We start from the raw sequence: 14204 nt of genomic DNA, 5'->3' as shown, positions 1-14204 counted from the left end.
CTCCAACCATTTCCACCAGAAAATCCTGGACATACACAACAACTTCATGCCACACACACCCACCATACACGCCTCTCACCCACCCAACTCAGACCCCCCTCATGCCCTCCAAACCTACTTACCACCTGGGCCCCAACCACTGATGAAGAAACTGAAAAAAACATGAATTCTATCCACTCCGGATCCCCTTCTGACCCTTGCCCCAATCGCATTTTTTAAAAAGCCAGCCCAACCATTGCCCCCAAACTCCGCGACATAATCAACACCTCATTCGACACCGGCACCTTCCCAGACCTCTGGAAGCACGCAGAAATCACTGCACGCCTAAAAAAGCCCAAAGCCGACCCGGAAGACCTCTCCAACTACCGCCCCATTTCTCTCCTCCCTTTCCACTCCAAGGTCGCAGAGAAACTAGTTAACACCTGCCTATCCCACTTCCTGGAGGAAAACAACACACTTGACCCCTCTCAATCCAGGTTCCGCAATAACCACAGCATGGAAACCGCCCTCATCGCATGCACCGATGACATCAGAACCAAAGTCGACAAGGGCGAGACCATCGCACTCATCCTCCTAGACCTCTCCGCGGCCTTTGACACTGTCAACCACCACACCTCCGGCACACGCCTCCACAACACAGGAATTCGACAAAAAGCTCTAGTTTGGCTCACCTCATTCCTCACCGATAGAACCCAAAAAGTCCACCTCCCACCCTTCCACTCCACTGCTACCAAAATCATCTGCGGAGTCCCCGAAGGGTCCTCCCTCAGCCCCACTCTCTTCAACATTTACATGACCCCTCTCGCCAACATCCTCCGACCACACGGAATCACCATCCTCTCCTACGCAGAAGACACCCAACTCATTATCTCCCTCACCCGCAACCCCACCACAGCCAAAACCAACCTCCACGCTGCACTCCTTGACACCGCCACCTGGATGACAACAAATCACCTCAAGCTCAACTCCAATAAAACAGAAATCATCATTTTCGGCCCCAACAAAACCATATGGGGTGACTCCTGGTGGCCCACCACCTTAGGCCCCGCACCCACCCCCGCAAACCACGCACGCAACCTCAGCATCATCCTAGACACCTCCCTCTCCATGACACAGCAAATCAACGCAGTCACCTCCTCCTGTTTCCACACACTCCGCATGCTGAAAAAAACCTTCAAATGGATTCCCACAGAGACCAGGAAGACCGTCACCCACGCACTCATCAGCAGCAGGCTAGACTATGGTAACACCCTGTATGCCGGCACCACGCTCAAACTCAAACACAAACGCCAGAGAATCCAGATCACAGCCGCATGCCTCATCCTGAACCTCCCCCGGCATGAACACATCACACCACACCTCAAATCCCTTCACTGGCTCCCCATAGACAAGAGGATCACCTTCAAGATCCTCATCCACACACACAAATCCATCCACAACACCGGCCCAACCTACCTCAACGAAAGAGTGAACTTCCACACTCCCACACGCCAGCTCCGATCCGCCGTCCTCGCACTAGCCACAATCCCCCACATCCAACGCACCACCACTGGAGGCAGGTCCTTCTCCTACCTCACCCCAAGACCTGGAACTCCCTCCCCACCAACCTTTGCAAAACCCAAGACCTCTTGCTTTTCAGAAAAAAACCTAAAGACATGGCTTTTCGAACAGTGACCCTCCTCCCCCCCTTAACTCCCACCCCCCCCAAGAACCTTGAGACCCTCACAGGAGAGTAGCTCGCTCTATAAATTTCTTTAATTGATTGAAGGCTTTGACTCGCTAGCTCTTCATCTGACAGAAAGTGGCTGAACACTGCACAGATAAAGTAGACAGAGGCTGCAACTCTTCCTCAGCAGATCAACCTTGGGCAGCTTCCACGGGTCTTCAGTTGCACAAAGTTGCAGTACCTCCATCCTATGCAGCTCCTGTCAAAGTAAAGGAGGAAGCACAGAGTCTTCTCCCTAACTGCTTATAGACTGTGTGAAGACAGAGGTGTGTGTCTGATGCTGTCCTAGGTCAGCATCAGACACACACACCTCTGCTGTGAACATTATGGAGCATTTGTGAAAGGCTGAGGGAGCAATTCTTTTAAATAAGGGTTCACATCTATTTACCAGCTGTGACCATCATGTCAGGGAAGTGCATTTTGAGTCAAAGGCCCTCGTGCCACATAATTTGATGTTTAAAATATACTAACTGGATTCATGCCAGTACCGTGAGTGGGAGGGAGAGGGGAGGTGAGCCAGTGTCAAACTGTTTGTCATGAGTGACAGACTGCACACTCATTTTGAATTCTGGAAATGTAAGAGTAGACATGTCATTGGGCCAGCAGATTCAGGTTTTTTTACATGGTCTTGGGTCTGTTAACGCTGAATTTATTAATGAACATTCATGTATTTTGAGTGTTGGATTTGTGTACAAAATTTATTATTGTAGAGAAATATAATGCCCAGCAGACTGTCCGCCAAGATTAACGAAGTATACTTATTAATGGCTTATTAATGTAAAATGTTGAGGTTATGTATGATTTATGTAGGAATATGCCAAATTAAAGGTTATGCATTATGAATTAGCTTTATTAATAATAGGCCTTAACTTAGCGATGTCAAGCTGCATTTCTTAGACAACTGATAAAATGATCACTTAGAGAATTAAATTGTGATTTTTCACTGTACTGACCATGTGCTCGTAGCTAAAGTTAGTTCTCATGAGAAACTGCTTGCTAGAAGATGATGTAGTTGCTAATGAAACAATGTTTAATGTAGTATGTGTAAGACCGACCTTCCCAGGAGAGGACAATGGATGCACTGACTGGAGTATAAGTTGCAACAATATTGATATGATGAGCCGAATGACAAGAGCGGAAGAAGAGGAGCCACTCATCGACATGTGAACCATGTAGTAGTGGAATTAGTAGATTTGGGGTTTTAGTTTCTTTGGACTAGATGTAAACATGCAGACTCTTTGACCAAAAAGGACGTTGGAAGTAGTTTTAGGAAATCTAACTTAGCTGGACAGCACCAAGAGGAGAGAAGCCATTCTTCCCTTTCTTCTTGAGAGTTCAAAGCATTTTTCTGTTTGTCAATAGGCCAATATTTTCTTGGCCATCCTGAAAAAAAGATGTGTTTAACTTTATTGCCTAAAGAGACTTTGCTTTTTTTGAACTTTGATTCTAAATACTGATGTCTTGCTGACCGAACAGATGTCCTATTGACGAAGACTTTCACAGCTTGCTCAACCATATTGAGGACAGGTATTAAATGATGTTAATGAATGTTATTTCTATTTGCTTTTGTTTCTAGATACCAACTGCTATTTTGATAAAGCCATGTTTTTCCAAATGTGTGTGACTAAATTGTTTTGCATGAATTCCAAACATGATATTCTAATTTGATGTTAGTTAGGGTTCTCACTGATGAAGTTTGCTAAGTGTAATAAAAGTTGATGTCTTTTCTTTGCTGAATCTAAATGTGTATTATTTTGTTTGCGCAGTATTCAGTGTTATTAATTTATACTGTAACCATAGAATGTGCAGTCGCTCAAGCTTTGATTACATGCCAAATTATTTCGCCGCTTTGGTTAGCCAGTATTGTTTCTGTGTGGTTATCACATGATATTGAGATTAAGTTACATGACATTAGTATCGTTAATATAGGGAAATAAACATTCTAACTTTTACATTAAGGTGTGGTTATCCATGGCCGAGAAGTCATGGTGTGAGGAAATTACTGACTCCTATTGATTATTGATGTTATTGATTGTTATGGTTATTGATTGATGTTGGCACGGGTGTATGGTTAGAAAAACTCGAAGCGCATTCAAAAGGTTCATCGGCCTATACGTGTCTTCCATGTAAGACTACTTAATAAGGTCTGACGCGCTAACAGATTCATTTAACTTATTTAACTCAAATGTGGTTGTGACTGAAGACTTTGCCTGGATGACCTTTGATCCCCTGATCTGCAACGCTCATATCAGATGGCATTGTAGCCCGGGCTCTGCCTTGTTCTGAGGGTAAGCTGCTAAGAGCACACCCACTCACATTCTACTGGAAAAGCAGAGGACATTGTTCTGAAAATGGTATACAGGAGTAATGATATGTTGCTGCAGCTGCACCCAGTTTGGTCATAATGACATAAGATGAACTGTTCCTTTTTAGATCTAACAGAGGTTTGCATCCACCAGCTCTATTGTCTTTTCTGCAGTGCAAAGTTGAATGTTTCAGTTGCTTGCCTGAAACATCATGCAGGCACGGATGAGTATCTGGTCCTGGTAATCAAGGGGCGTCTTGGATCCCTCTGCCTTCTTGCAGCTTAAATCCTAGAATTTTTACTGCTGCTGCTGGATGCCCTAGACAACAACTTTGCAAATTACAACTGTGCAGTTTATACCTACCTGTTCCTCTTGCAGGGTCATTTAAAATGTCAATTACCTTTCAAACAAGCTACTGCTGAAGCAGGTGACACAAAGCACCTAATTACTGAAGGAGCTGTTAGGTTTATTTTCTTTTTATTGTGCTATTTTACTGATGACATGAGTTCCAACAGTAAGCTAATGCAGTAAATTGCTAGATCTAAAAAGGATACAAGTTTTGTTAATCGTTTGGAAAAAACTATCTAAATATATTGAAGACTTATCAAAAATGAGGATGGGTTTAGTTAGTAGACCATTTCATGTGCAGTTATCCCCCAAGTCATGCCCAACATTAGTTCTATAATGTTGGGGACTATCTGAACAACATACGTGAAAGTTTAACTGGAAAACGGAACTTGTGAAGTCCACTTCATCACCCATCTGATGCAAATGAGTGTACATTATATTTACTCTAAGGTACATTATTTTGGCGACGGACAAGACAGGGCCCAAAAGGTAGAAAATAAAGAGCATCATTTCCAGTTCTCGCCAGCCAGGCCTCCACTTTCATAAAATTGCAGTTGAGCTGCATTAAAATTACATCAGTCCTCTCCTGGCATGAGATCAATGTTCTAAGGGGTAGGTAAATGCCTCTTTTTGCATGATCACTCCTATTTTCTGGACTACTGCTGCTGGATTATTTTGACTCTGTGTACTGGGACTCTAGTATAGGCCTTAGTTCATGTGCTACAACCTCTAAAACATGTTGAAATTGCCTATTTTTCTAATTGCAAATTTAACTTACCCATATGGACCTACCATTCACCCTACAGGTAGCTTCTGCTGGAATGAGCCTTGACCCTTGTGTACTATTCCTGATTTTCTGGACCGTTGGCTGTGTCAAAGTATATACTGAAAAACATGGGACATAAACACATTTTGCCTCCAAAGTCCTCTCATGGCCATGGACAAACCTGCCAAGTCAATTTTAAGAAGTTGCTTTCCACTGGGCCAAAGATTCAGGTTGCTCCTTCTCGGATATTTTTCGTAGTAGCAAATCTGTTTCAGCAGTACATCATGGAGATAGTGGCCCTATTACCTGAGTTGGACTGTCATGCATACTGACTAATAATCCACCTTCTTAAGGGGGATGTAATATTTTGCCAAAGGACAACAAACTATAAAAGTACTTTCGATTTGATTAACTGGTACACAGAAACGCCACATGATGATTTGAACGCGGCCTTCTGCTAATGTGATTTCCTGATTGATAGTTGCTCTACACGCTACGGTGTTTGATTACTCAGCAAACATTTGTTATGGCAAAATAAGGATATCAAGACTAAGGGGGTCATTCTGACCCCGGCCGGCGGCGGAAGCCGCCGGCCTGGCTGGGACCGCCAGAATACCGCTGCGCGGTCAAAAGACCGCCGCGGGTATTCTGGGTTTCCCGCTGGGCTGGCGGGCGACCGCCAGAAGGCCACCCGCCAGCCCAGCGGGAAACACCTTTCCATGAGGATGCCGGCTCCGAATGGAGCCGGCGGAGTGGAAGGGGTGCGACGGGTGCAGTTGCACCCGTCGCGATATTCAGTGTCTGCATGGCCACGACACCCCATACCGCCATTCTGTTCCTGGCGGGCAAAACCGCCAGGAACAGGATGGCGGTATGGGGTCGGAATCCCCATGGCGGCACAGCAAGCTGCGCCGCCATGGAGGATTCCCCAGGGCAGCGGGAAACCGGCGGTACACCGCCGGTTTTCTGTTTCTGACCGCGGCTGTACCGCCGCGGTCAGAATGCCCATGGGAGCACCGCCAGCCTGTTGGCGGTGCTCCCGCTGTCGTTGGCCCTGGCGGATTTTACCACCAGGGTCAGAATGACCCCCTAAGTCTGATAAGTTTGATTTACTAGCTTTTTGAAATTTTGTGTAAACCCTGATGAAGTCTTTGAGACTAATTGTCTCATAGGACGAAACACGTGTTGGCTGTTGTTGCAATATGGATATTGGTTCCAAGGACGGCTATTGTTGCTCTGATGGACTTCCTATCTCAAGATTAAATTGAGTTTAGTTTTTCTCACGAATCCCGGTCCAACTAATTTTCAAATTTTTTTTTTGTTGCTATTTGCACTAAATATTAAGGGGGTCATTCCGACCCTGGCGGTCCATGACCGCCAGGGCCAGGGACCGCGGAAGCACCGCCAACAGGCTGGCGGTGCTTCCTGGGCCATTCTGACCGCGGCGGTAAAGCCGCGGTCAGAAAAGGGCAACCGGCGGTTTCCCGCCGGTTTACCCCTGGCCCAAGGAATCCGCCATGGCGGCGCTGCTTGCAGCACCGCCATGGGGATTCTGACCCCCTTCCCGCCATCCTGGTCCTGGCGGTAAATACCGCCAGGAACAGGATGGCGGGAACGGGTGTTGTGGGGCCCCTGGGGGCCCCTGCACTGCCCATGCCACTGGCATGGGCAGTGCAGGGGCCCCCTCACAGGGCCCCATAATGATTTTTGAAAATCGCAACGGGTGCCACTGCACCCGTCGCACCCCTTCAACTCAGCCGGCTCCATTCGGAGCTGGCTTCATTGTTGAAGGGGCTTTCCCGCTGGGCCGGCGGGAGGCCTTCTGGCGGTCGCCCGCCGGCCCAGCGGGAAAGTCAGAATGACCGCCGCGGTCATTTAACCGCGGTACGGTCTTTTGCCGGTTCCCGCCAGGCTTCCGCCGCCCGCCGGGGTCGGAATGACCCCCTAAGTTAGGACTGAAAACATGTATGAAGGATTGAGCTTCGATTCATGAGTGCCCTGACATCTGTTTATCACTATTTGGTTTCCATCTGAAACATTAGAGGGGAGAGGAAGATCCTCTTGCTTGGAGCACCGTGCTAAAGATTTTTGTTTCACTTTGGGTGTGATGATTCACTGTGAGCGCTGATTTCCTATGATGGTCTTCCTAATTGCTATTGTTTTAACAAACTATAAAATGTATTCTCTTTTTCCACAAAATAAATATAAAACATGTTAATCTGAAGGATGCAAACAATAGTCAGAGAACATGTGGTATTAACCTGAAATCATGAAAAGGAAAATGTATGATTGAAAAACACAGTACAAAGAGCTAGCAGTAAGCCAAATCTTTTCTTTTGATAAAGGTTTTGAACAATACTGGCTCCTGTAAGGTTCTGTTACTTTTTCCGTGTGCAGAATTAGCTGCTTGATCTATGTATTTGGGCCCTCTGGAAGACATGTCCAGCTTTGTTGGTGTGCCAATATTCATCACCAATTTTGACTGCACTGTTACTCATCTCCTCAGTAATATAAAAAGGAGTGTAGTGAATCAATTCTTTTAATTCCTGACACAGACCTTCTACTCTCACACATTTGACCAACAAGAGTTTCCTTGAAAAACAAGTTGATTTTTTAACATATTTATTTCAGCAGCAGACTGAAAAGCCATAATGCTACAAGAACCCTTTTTTGAGGCTCTCTAATATCAATTTTTCTGTCATCGCACACACTAGATGTGCCAAGATGTCACCTAAAAAGTACAAATGCAGAGTAGCCAGTACCTGAGTGAAGGATGTTTCTGAGTGAAGAGATCAATATGACGAGAGCTCTGACCTCACTGACAAGATGATAGGTTTCTTGCAATCTACACTTCATTGTATGCATTCATGTTTGTTTGCTGACCCATTTAACATGCTTATTGTATTAGAGGTTGTATAGTAAAGTTCTTCTTTGTTCACTACCACAAATGCTGAGGAAAGTTACCATTTTGTCAGAGGTGAACTGGACCCCATTATCAAACTGAAGCTCAAAAGGAAACCTGAGGGCATAATTTTAATGTTTTGACAATATATGAAAAGGTTCCAAAAGGTCAATGGCTAAATTAGACCACGGTTTATATAGCATGATTACTACTAACAGGAGAAGTGTTTGAGTTTGTGTGGCATTTGTCACTTAATTATACTGAATGCCTCTGTTAAGCTTCTGTTAATCTTTGTATCAATGTACCTTTCCAAAGCAGGCCACTTGTGTGCAGCTTCCATCCTCCACCTTCTTAGCTGGAAACCAAGTGACTCTCATAGGCTAAGTTAATAAATTTGTCTCTGAGAGGTGAAGATGCAAGGTGGAGATAGAATAAATGTATCATTCCTCAGTAGAAAACTATCTTCACCAGAAAATGTCTACAGCGTGAATGAGCTGAGAACAGCATTTATTTGACCATCCCTCTGTAGTATGCTTTATATTCTGGGATACGTAATTTGTCATTGCATTAATCCATTCAGCATGACATGAGATTGTACCATCAATACAGCAACCCATATCAACATCTGTGGCAGCATCAACACCTTCCTCATCAACTTCTGAGTCTAGCTGATCAGAATCAGTGGAAACTGGTGATCCGTAAAGAAAATCTGTTCTTGCATTATTTGTACCTGATATGTATGTGGATCTCAAGCAGTACTCCAATACTTTGGTACAAAATCACCCAAACCTTGCCTTATATTTATCTCCAGTAGTGTGTGCCATTATGAATGTTATTTACAGGATAGTAATTAGTTTGTCTGCAACATTTCTTTTACCCCAGGCAAAAGAACAAAATTTGCTTAATTTGAGAACGAGTCTCAATTTATCCTTATTTTTGGTGACTTGGCCTTAGTAATAGCCTTAATCAGATTAGGAAGTGGCAAAATTGTTTGATTAGACAAAGAATAAATTATTACTTTACTCGGTCAAAGCAAAAACAACACTTGCCCTTCTTACATAGGGCCACAGGTTGCTTAGTACAAGTATTTTCCCAAAAGTGACATCACTTAGAGCCCCATTGTTAATAATTCCCATAGGTCATCTCTAAAGGTCATAACACTCTTATTGTCTTTCATCAGGGTATAAATTCACTTTTGAATGAAAGAGGCTACGGAGGCCAAAGGGCATGCAACAAATTGCATTACCTTTCAGGCATAGTGAATGCTGTGAGGTGCCATCAGTATACTGCTAGCTTGAATAAGTGGTAGGCCAAATGAATGCCAAGTTCAGAACAGACTTGGGCCCTGGACACTATGTTAAGTAAATCCTCAGCCTTATTACCTGCCCGAGGATCTGTGCTTATTGTCAGCTTCCAATTGTTATTTTTGGCCACAATCAATGGAGAAGCTAATAGTTTATACTTTATGTTCAATTATGCCAGCAGCACATTTAGCTTATAACATTTTGATAGGTCTTTGTTTCCATACGGTAGAACATTTTTGAAGTTGATGGCTACCAGAAAGGTAAATTTCTTTCTTTTGGATTGTGTAAAGAACATGGTTGATTTAAACTAAAGTACATGAGAAGACATCAGAATGTTCACTTGACACTTTATTTCACTTACCATCATATCCCACTGGACATATTGGGCCAAGTGCCATTTCTTCAGGGGATCAGGATGCAGTAGAAATGTCACCCTTTAGAGAAAAAAAAGCACTTGATGACAAATACCATTGGGAACTCATTTACATTCCCTGAGGTGTAACCATCCCAAAATATAGATTGTTTTCCATGCAACATAAACTATCTCTTCAATTTTCTTTTGTTGGAACTTTATTTCAGTAAACAATATAATTCAACAAAAGTATGAGCACCATAATCACTTGGAAGTACATGACAGTTAAATAGCTTATTGCCCAAAGACCATTCTCTGTGAAGCGTGGTGACAGAAATACTAATATTCCTGGATCCTGCTCAATAAGTAAGTTCACATTAACAACATCCACCTTTAAAGTGATGTATAGGTCACTGTACACAATATCATCATCATTATCCACTTATTTAGGCACTTTATCCTTGACAGTTAAGACCAGTGTATCTATTTGATCAACTAACGTCTTCAGTCTTGTAATCCTTAACTACAATCATCCTATTTTTCTGCCACACCTGTGAACTTGTGTGAAGTGTCCTACACAGCCACATTATTTACTGTCCAATTTCAAAGTTGGACCCTTTTTGTAAATTGGCCATATGTGGCCCTGGAGCATTTCTGGCATGACTCTTCTTTCTTCTTAGTGTTCTTCCTTCAATCTGCCATAGAGTGATGTGACATAATGGGGTAAATGTTGCTGTCACTGCTGGCTTGGACACCTCCAGTGGATTTAAGTCAGTTCCTCAACAATTCATTTAGCCATATAATTAGATTTTATAAAAGAAATATTTTTATGGGAATAGTTTTTTATTATTTTACGCAGAAACATCCCATAGCTGGCTGTTCAGAAATAAGCTAATCTTTAAAATTGTCAAACTCACAACAGAAAAAAGAATGCATAGAGCTGCTTTATAGGGATCAGTGCTTTCATGTGGTTGTTTCTCTCTTGTTAACAATGTATTTATTTGAACTATTATGCTAGTTTATGCGTTAAACTGAGTGCATAGATGATTTTGTACCTTTTTGATTCTCACCAAGCTTGTTGTGATCTGAATCACCTTTAGCTGTTGGCAAGTGTTCAAAGAATGATTGCCCCTAGTGCAAAGATGGAACAGAAGTAGAAATGTCTTTCTTCTGGTCTAACACTCAGCTATTATAGGCTTGAAACCACATTTTTGTTTAATGGAAGAGTCACCTGAATTGGTGAAAACAGTGGTGGTAGGTTAACTTTGCATTGTGTGTTTAAAGAGTATGAAAGGTACTAAAGACCTAATGGAAATTAGGATGTGCCGGTTAAGTATGATGAGGGCACACTCACATGATTATTTGACACCTGCTCACATACTAAGAACAAACAATTTTACCAATCTATATTATGGCCAAAAGGTAGAAAACCAACTACAATATGTGCCCTTCTTTTGAAACTTTGTTACAGAAAAATTGTGTCAAACCATTTAGTGTGTGTAAATTACATACATTTGATCACCCTATATCAGTCAAATAGCTGCGCATCTGCGCAGCAAGTGCGTGTGGCAGGTGCGGGCAGTGGGCGGGTGCAGTGGGTGCTCCGATGACACGCCAAAGGTACGCCTATCAGCACCCATACCTATACCTACCGCATACAGTACTTGCTATGCTGCTGGTTGAGCGAGAGAACTGACCCTGTCCAACATTCACAGAAGTTAAACAGTATCAGACATTCAACTGGCCAATTGAGACAAATAAGTAGTCACTTCTCAGGTGACTATTTTGAGGTTGCATTTAGTGCAATCAGCACAAAAGCTGGGTTCATCAGTCATGTGTTTGGCCCCCAGGAGCCAAAATGAAACAAACAACCAACATTAACATTCTCTTGCAGACTGAAAACCTAGACATTTTGGGCCATATTTATACTTTTTGACACACAACTGCGCCAACGCAGTTGTGCGTCAAAAATTTTAACGCCGGCTAACGCCATTCCAAAGCACCATGCGGGCGCCTTATTTATGGAATGACGTTAGCCGGCGCAGCTGACTGGTGTGCGTCAAAAAAAATTACCCACACCAGGCTGCGCCGGCGTAGGGGAAAATGGAGCTTGGGCGTCAAAAAATGGGGCAAGTCAGGTCTGAGGCAAAATTTTGGCCTCAACCCGATTTGCGCCATTTTTTTTTACTCCCAACCCCCATTGAAATGACTCCTGTCTTAGCACAGACAGGAGTCATGCCCCCTTGCCCAATGGCCATGGCCAGGGGACTTATGTCCCCTGGGCATGGTCATTGGGCATAGTGGCATGTAGGGGGGCACAAATCAGGCCCCCCTATGCCACAAAAATCTTTTTTTTTTTAAACTTACCTGAACTTACCTTAAGTTCCCTGGGACGGGTCCCTCCATCCTTGGACGTCCTCCTGGGGTGGGCAAGGGTGGCAGGGGGTGTCCCTGGGGGCATGGGAGGGCACCTCTGGGCTCCTTCCGAGCCCACAGGTCCCTTAACGCCTGCCCTGACCAGGCGTTAAAAAATGACGCAAAAGCGGCTGGACGTCATTTTTTTTGACCCGCCCACTCCCGTACGTCATTTTTGCACAGGAGTTTAAATAAGGCGCACATGCCTCGGAGTCATTTTTTAGACAGGAACGCCTACCTTGCATATCATTAACGCAAGGTAGGTGTCCACGCTAAAAAATTACGCAAACTCCAAGATCTTTGGCGCTAGACGGGTCTAACGCCAAAGTATAAATATGGAGTTAGCTTTGCGTCGGATTTGCGTCAAAAAAAACAACGCAATTCCGGCGCAAACAGAGTATAAATATGCCCCTTTGTCTATAAAAACACAGGTGCAGTGCAGAGTCCACCTTCAACTTTGGTACAACCTGCCCTGAAGGAGTTAGAGTTCTGCACTGCCCATGTGGGGCACAGATGAGGTAGAGAAGCTTCAATTGTCAAGGATTGTTGGGGTTTCAAAGCACTGCAACTACATATGTTTGCTGAAGAAGAGATCCTAGACTTTTTACTGAGTGAGTCTTCCAGCAATTCCTTCTGAAGGACTCTATACTGTTGTCCCCCGGTCCTCGATCATGTTTTGTGAATTAATTTATAGATTTCACATCTCCTCTCACCTTTTCACACACAAACATCTTCATTGTGGGTGATTTAAATATCTTGGCAGAGAGTAAAGCTGCAACAAATTCTATGGCCCTTGCGGGTTCATTAGACAATGTAGGCTTACAACAACTTATATCAGGGTCAATGCACTTATTTGGATACACATTGGATCTCAGACTTGCACCTGAGAGTTATATCTTCTTAGTAGGCATACAGCTACTTAGCTGGACAGATCATGTCTTGGTTTCCATTAATATTGGATTGACAGAGGACATATTTCTGGGAGTTGAGGCTAGTGTGCAAGTGCCACAGAGAGCTTGGTCCAAGTTATCATGTCTATCTTTCATCAAAACTTTTGCACTCCCAATAAACTTGGGCATCAATCTCTCAGTAGATATGAACTATAATATATATCAGCATTGGGACACTAGTACCGTAAATAAGGTGCTGACCATTAAAAAAAATCTGTTTCTGAAAAATATCCTTTGGTATAATGAGTCTTTGAGACAAGGCAAATTGGACTGAAAAAACTAGAAAGAAAGTGGCACAGGAAATATCAAGTGGGAGACTAGGAGTTTCCAAGGTCAACACTGAATTATTATAAAAAGAGCTTTAACACTGTCAAAGATCAATTTTGCACGCAAGGTTTGCTGGAGGCTCCTAAAAGCACAAAAAAGATATTTGAGACAGTGGAATCTCCATGTGATACCTTGGTGAAGTTCTTTGAAACGATTATCTCCTCACCAATCATCTCCACAATAAAGCCTTCTTTCCTCATCATCGTCTCCCCATCATCATCTCATCCAAAAAAGCTTTCTTTACCTCTGGTCAGCTTGCATCCTCATGACTGTAGCTCAAGATGTGGAGCCCCAGTCTCCCTCCTCAGCAAATTAGAAACCTTTAGGAAGATGTCCGAGGACTGCTTTAGTGCTTTGGCTCTTAACCATCTCCTCAGGTTCTCCATTAGGCCCGCTTCCTCCTAGAGCCTTGAAGACATTAGAGGATTATTTATCCCCTCCACTCATGGCTGTTTTTAAAGAGTCCTTGAAGGAGGGCAAGGTTTCTCAATCATGAAATCATTGGGCACAGTGCCATGTAAGTGGGCCCAAGTTAGGCCCCCATGGCACTTTGCAAAAAAAATATAAATATTTACCTGGACTTACCTGGGATGGGTCCCCGCATCCTGTCCTCAAGGTGTGGGTGCTGGTGGGTGGGGGTGTCCCTGGTTGCAGGGAAGGGCACCTGTGGGCTGTTTCCATGGTCACTGACCATGGAAAAAGGCCCACAGATCCCCTAAAGCCTGCCCTGACCCAGGCGTTATATAATTGTGCTAAGCAGGTAAAAGGTAGGGAACGCCTAGCTTGCATCTCATTGATGCAAGGTAGA

The sequence above is a fragment of the Pleurodeles waltl genome, chromosome 4_2 (genome assembly GCF_031143425.1).
Source record: "Pleurodeles waltl isolate 20211129_DDA chromosome 4_2, aPleWal1.hap1.20221129, whole genome shotgun sequence".
Lineage (NCBI taxonomy): Eukaryota > Metazoa > Chordata > Amphibia > Caudata > Salamandridae > Pleurodeles > Pleurodeles waltl.
Note: the sequence above shows the minus strand (reverse complement) of the source record.